The sequence below is a fragment of the Microtus ochrogaster genome, unplaced genomic scaffold (genome assembly GCF_000317375.1).
Source record: "Microtus ochrogaster isolate Prairie Vole_2 unplaced genomic scaffold, MicOch1.0 UNK14, whole genome shotgun sequence".
NCBI classification, from domain to species: domain Eukaryota; kingdom Metazoa; phylum Chordata; class Mammalia; order Rodentia; family Cricetidae; genus Microtus; species Microtus ochrogaster.
In genome coordinates, this window is record NW_004949112.1 from 5818956 (window position 1) to 5825876 (window position 6921).

Sequence of the window (6921 nt, forward strand, 5' to 3'; positions counted from 1 at the left end):
GAGAGAGAGAGAGAGAGAGAGAGAGAGAGAGAGAGAGAGAGAGAGTGAGCTGTCTTTTTGTGAGTTTCTGTATTTGTGTCTCTGCATTTGTTCCCATCGGCTCTAGGAAGCAGCTTTTCTGATGATGACTGCATAAGGCACCAATCCATAGGTATAGCAGAATATCATTAGGAGTTATTTTATTTATCTTATTGTTACTGTTTTTTTTAAGAATAGTAACATTTTGTTCTTCCCTATGTCTCTAAGCTCTTTAGTCTCTGTTTCTTGGTCACCCAAGCAGTGTTGGGTATGGATGTCCTCTTGCAGAATGGGCTTTAAGTCAAATCAGACATCAGTTGGTTACTCCATCAAAGTTTGTCCCACTGTTGCCCTAGGGACCTAACTAGACCCTCTCAATGTGGGTGACAGTTATGTGGCTTGATCTGTTGGGGGAGCGGGAAGGGCACCAGGACTTAACCCAGGTGCATGAACTGAATTTTTGAAGCCCACTTCCTATGGCGGGAGATTGCTCAGACTTTATAAAAGGGGGAGGAGCTCAGTCCTGCCTCAACTTGATGTGGCTTGCTTTGTTCAAGTCCATGGGAGGCCTGCCCATGCTGAGTGGGTGAATGCTGAAGGGAGTGGATAGGAGTCCTGAGGGAAGGGGATGGGAGGAGAGGAAGAAGTATGTAAAATAAAGGAAAGAATGTTCATAAAAAATGAGAGAAGAAAAGAGCAAATGATCCTGCTTCTGCTTTCAAAGTGCTGGCATGAAAGTTATTTTTCATCCCAGCTGGCTATTCTAATGGTTTTCAAAATAAGTGTGTCCATGCACCTAATAGGAGATTCAGTATATTCTAAGTCAGCTCTCAGACATGTTCAAAGTTTCTGAAACTCTACTATCTAGCATCTGATAATATTTATTGAATAAAAAACAATTTTACATAGTAGAAACTATCAGATGATACCAGTTTTGGTTCCTTGATAACTACAAAAATCATTTTAATATTCAATATCTAATTTTATTTCTGACATGTTAGATGCCTGTTAAACACTCATTGACAGAATGTGCTTTGTATTTCATTATATGGACTTGAATGTATATATCTTCTGTTCAGAGATTACCCTCTGCTCCCAAAGTTGAAGGTACTCTTTATTTACTTCAGATAGCCAAAGCGCATTGCTAATTCTAATTTTCTACAATGAGCCTTTATTAAATAATTAATTTAAACATTTTCATATAGCCTTACCTCAATGCTTTGTTTCTCTGTTGATTAGCAAAAAGATTATTTAAGAACCATCTCCTACTTCAGTATTAAAAATTATATATAAAAGTATTTGAAGAAATTTAAAAATTGTCAATTATACTTTAATTTCATAGCAGCTATGACTGAGCATGAAATAATGAACAGCTCAGTCCTCTGTCAGGTCACAGAAGATGCTGAACAGTGACTGATTGGACTGCTTCTCTCTAGGTGTCTACAGACCTGCGAGACTCTCACGCTCTTCTTCATTCTGCTTTTCTTTCCCCACAGCACAGTCCAGTGAGTTATGCACTGGGGATATGGAATGACTCAAGGTTCTCCCAAACCTTTTTCATTTCTGACTAGGATGTGACAAGGAAAGAGGGACTTGGTTTACAATTCAGTGTGAATATATGTTACTTATGTAATTATTGTTCACACATGTTTGGGAAATGTGGGTTTATCATGCTGAAATTTTAAGATATTTTATAGATTTACTTGTGTAAAATTGAAACTCTTTGACGCTGTTCTTTAGTGTGCTATGGGAATGGTGATATTCAAGTATCTCTCTGAAATTGTATCTTTGATAAAAAATTTAAGATCTTCCTAACATAACACTTGATATGTAACTCCAGCCTTTATCTTGTAAAAAAAAAAATCCCTTTTAAATAACTAAATTATTTGCAAAACATCTCCTTTATTCTCACAACTTGTTTCTGTGAACAACAGCACAGAGATAAATGACGGGTTCAAATAGACTTTAGCATAGGCGGCAAGGCTCACTTTAATTTAGAAAGGTTTTCTTTTTTATATCCCCTTAAACCTTTAAATAAACATTTGGAAAGAACATCGACTTAATGAATGTATCTGTCTGCTCTTCAGAGAACAGCCTTCATTCCCAAAAGCTAAAAATATTATTTATTTTCTTCAGATAGCCAAAGGCTGTGAAGACCTGGAGTTCCCACAAAAAAGAAAAAGATGCACCCACCACGGCCTCGGTGCTCAGCAGGTTCAAGCCTAAGCTGTGAGGCATCATCGCTGTGCTGATTCCTTTCCACAGACCTAATTACCACTTCTCTCTACTCAGAATCCTCTCATCTCATGCAAATGAGCCCCAGCAATTGTTCTCTCTACTCCTACAGGGCTTTTATACTCTTAACAGTCTGTGGGCTAAAACTGCTCTGCAAAACATCCAGGCTTATCAGTTAGGATTGTCTTTCATGAGCATTTACACACATTCCATCAAACAGAAAGTAAAGAAAGCTCATTTCAATAGTTCTGTCACAGAGTGAATAAGGAATTAATCCTTCTCTTACCTGTTACTAGACTGTGAGTCCCTCTCAAAGAAGGAATGACATAAATACATAGTATTCATGTGGAGGAATCCCTAAAAACTGATCATTCTGCTAGTCTTGAGAAACATCTTTGTGGCTCCAAAAAGCAGGAAATGGACAGGTGTTCATGAGATTTTACACAACTGAAAACCCATCTTCTGAAATCATATGAAGATATCATCCCCGAAAACAATATTGAAAAGACTCAACGTTGAGTGAAGAGGAAAATAAACTATTACAAAGATAAAGCACAAAGTCAGACACGATAGGGGCATAGTTATCAGCCTAACTTCATCAGTTAGTCCATTCTGTGTGTACAAATGTAGGTGTACATTTGCATGTGTGCAGATGAGTATGTCTATATGTGTGTGCCTGAGTATGCATGCATTGTAAATATGTGTTTGTTTGTGTCTGTTTACATATGTATGTGTTTACGTGTGCATTTGTATGCTTGCATGTATATGCGTGTGGTGTAGGAAGTCCTTCTGTATTTGGCATTGATTTCATTGGTTGAATAAAGAAGCTGCCTTGGCCTTTTGATAGGGTAGCCCTTAGGTGGGCAGAGTAAACAGAACAGAATGCTGGGAAGAAGGGAAGTATGGCAGATGCCATGATTCTCCTGCCTGAGATGAATTCTGGTTAGACTCATGCCATACACATTAGTGCAAATAGGCTAATCGAGATGTGAGAGTTAGCCAATAAGAGGCTAGAGCCAATGGGCCAGGCAGTGTTTAAATGAATACAGTTTCTGTGTAATTATTTCAGGGGTTAAGCTAGCTGGGTGGCGGGACACAGCCTGCCGCTCTCATACTACATGCATGCATAGTATATAAATGTTTATCTGTATATATATTTATATCTATGTATGTGAGCATGTGCATGTGTGTTTAAGAGTACATTTGTGTGTGTGCATGTATATGTATATATCATTGCATACCCTTGTTTGTTCTACAAAAGTATATTTGTGTGTATGTATGTGTGTTTATGTGTTTGTGTGTATTTGTATTTGTGCATGTATGTGTATATATTTACATATGCATACATTTTTGTGTGTGCATAGTGTAGATCATGTACGTATGCATTGTTGTATGTGTATGTATATATGTATTTGTGTGTATGCATATGTATATTGTCACGTCTCACCTCGACCAGCAAGGATGACGAGACCACCGGAGCTCTTCTCACTGCAGTTTATTCCAGGACTTTATTCACTTTCTCTCTCTTTTCCCCTTTCTCTCCTTTCTCTTCCCCTCTCTCCTCGGGCAAACCTCTCCCAGCCCTCAAGTAGGCATGGGCTGCCAATTCCGGATTGCCAGGTGGGCACTGCCCATAGGCCCACGCATATGCAAGCAGCTGATGATCATTGTGTGATAATAGCATAAGTCAGATCTTAGGCATAATTAGGAGCTGATTATCAGATGTGGTTCCACGCTGCTTGCTACAGTATATGATTAGATAGGTCCCTAATTTGAACTGAGGCTTCTTTTTAGATAAACAATGTTGACTATTTGAGGTTCTGATTCTTTACTACAATGTTAAAATCCTTGTGTCCAATACCCATGTGTTGTATCTCAGTCTTCTCCATGTCTACTTTCATGCCAAGGTTTTCACTTACTTCTATCACTTTATTTACCATGGCCTGTAGCTAGTTTGGACTTTCAGCAAGTGGTGCTACATCACCAGCAAAACGAAAGTTATTGATTTACATATCACCTATCTGCACGCCTATCTCCTCGTCCTCCAGGGCTGTTGCTATTATTAATTCCAGGAATATATTAAAGGGTAGCACTGAAAGTATGCATCTCTGCAACATTCCTACAATGATCTTTAACTGATCACTGAGTTCTCCACAGACTTTGACTGATATAAAGGTATCTTTATAGGCATTTTCTAGTATTGTTATGATTTTTCTCTGGGTACCTGTATAACCTCAAAATCCTTTCCTTCAAATGCTATTGAATGCAAAGACATATAAGATATCAAAATGCAGATAGGGATAGTGAGGGCTGCATTCCAGTCACTAGAAAATGTTTGGTCAGCAATAGACATAACGACAACAACAAAATTACAAGTATATGAGAAACTTGTCTTGAGCTGCCTTCTTCGCTCCTCAGAACAGCAGCTGAATGCGTTTGAGATGGCATGTCTCAGGAGGATTCTAGGCATCACACGAAGAGATGGACTGTGCAATGATGACATTAAGAAACAACTCCATCTACAGAAGGATGTAAGCTACAGGATACAGCAGGGTGCTTGAGATACTTCCACCATATTATAATAATGAATGACAGCAGATACCAGAAGATAGCACTGCGTGGAAAAGTGCATGGAATAAGGCAGAGAGGAAGGCACCCCAAAACACTGGGTAGACAGCAGAAAGGAAGACTGCAGAATTCGGGTATGAAAATAACACAAGTATCTAGGACTGTCTAGGATAGGAACAAATGGAGAACCACCATAAATGCTGCCCATGCATGTTTAAACATTGCTGAGGCATAAATGATGATATGTACATGATTGCACTTTTGTATGTATGCCAGTGAAGGTACCTGTGTTTATGCATGTGAATAATAGTATGCCTGTGTTCTGAATCATATATATATATATATATATATATATATATATATATATATATATATATATGCATGCTTCTGTATATCCATGTTTATGTGAATATATGCATGCATCTTCACACTTATCTGCATGTATGTATATATAATTATGCATGTGTTAATGTGTTTATATATTTGTGTGTGTAACTTTATGGGTATTCATGTATATGCATGGGTATTTGTGGTTTTATATGTGTGTACATTGTACATTTCAATATCTGCAATCACACACAAACAAACCCCACAAATGAGCAAATTAATAAAGTAGGATAAAATGACATGAGTATTGAGACAAACAGGGCAGCACATGGAGAGGAAGATGACATTGTTTCCATGGTGACTGTTTGAATCGAGACTCTTTATCGAATGGACCTTTACTTGAGCAACATCTGACTAAAGACCTGCAGTATGTAGCTGAGTGGATGGTACCTTGTCCCACTGGAACTAAAAGAATAAGTTCTAATGTACATTTCTTATTGATCACCTACTAATTAATATTGTCTAAAAATCTACAAACACGACTTAGAGTTTGAGTTCTTACATGCTACATAAACTAGCATTATCAAGAACTAATAGTTTTGCTTTCTCCATTACATGTTCTCCTCAGTGCTGGATATGTTAGTGGTCTTTCCAATCCATAGATGCATTAAAATTCAGACTAACAAAAGGTAGAATTAGTACAAAAGTATTCTTACATAATTATCTTTTCTTTGGAAGAAATCATTCATTAATTAAGTATTGTTATTCCCTTAGTACTAATTGCATGATTTTTCAATTATGCAAACTGTTATAGAAGAAAAGATATGCTTTAAGCACAGTAAGTTATGAATATCTAAATTGTTACAGCCTTTCACCATTATAAAACAATTAAAATTTAAATTAAAGCAAAATGAAATGAAAATACAGTTTTATATGCATAATGCAAACTAGCCAAATGCAGCTATTTGTAAATAAGATGAGAGGAAACATGGCTGGGCTAATATGCAGTAGCATTACATTTGTAAACCTCTTTCCTAATATAAGAATATAAAATGCAAAAAGAATTAACTACTTAACAACTCACTAAAGTTTTCATAGATCATATAATTGATATAAAAATGAAAGAGCAATTGCATACATGTCATGTGAGGGTATAAATAAGTAAGTATAAATAATATAAATGATTATCATTTTTTAAGGAGATGAAGATCGTACTTTAAGCTTTCACGTAGGAAAATATTGTTTTATTGGTCATCTGCACACACCAGCAAAATAAGTACAGATTGTGTATCTCAGGGATGAGAATTCATTTTGTTCTGCTGTATTTGAATTGGGTATGGTAATGATGGAACCAACAGTTGATTAGTCAGCTGGTGGTCCTGCAGATTATTCTCTGTACTCAAGGTAAACAGAGGCACTCGGTCATGTTCAATTCCTTTCTGAGTTTCTATGACTTAATGAAAGGAATTCCTAGATGTACTAGTAGACCTTTTTGACCTAAAGTATATAACCACTGTGTCTTATTCTTTTGACATCCACTGCATATAATCTAGAAGTGATTCCTAATATCAGATTTTTAAAAAATGTGTTCATGCTTTTCTTTTTCAAGTAAAATGCCTCCCTTTTTAATGGAAAAAAACCTTCCATACATTCAATTTTATCCAGGAAAAGTCATTAGTCAAAATGTTTCTAGCTACAGGTCTCCCTAGAAATGCAGGAGGCGGAAACAAGAAACAGAAATGAAAATTCACAAGTTAAAATTGCATTTCATGT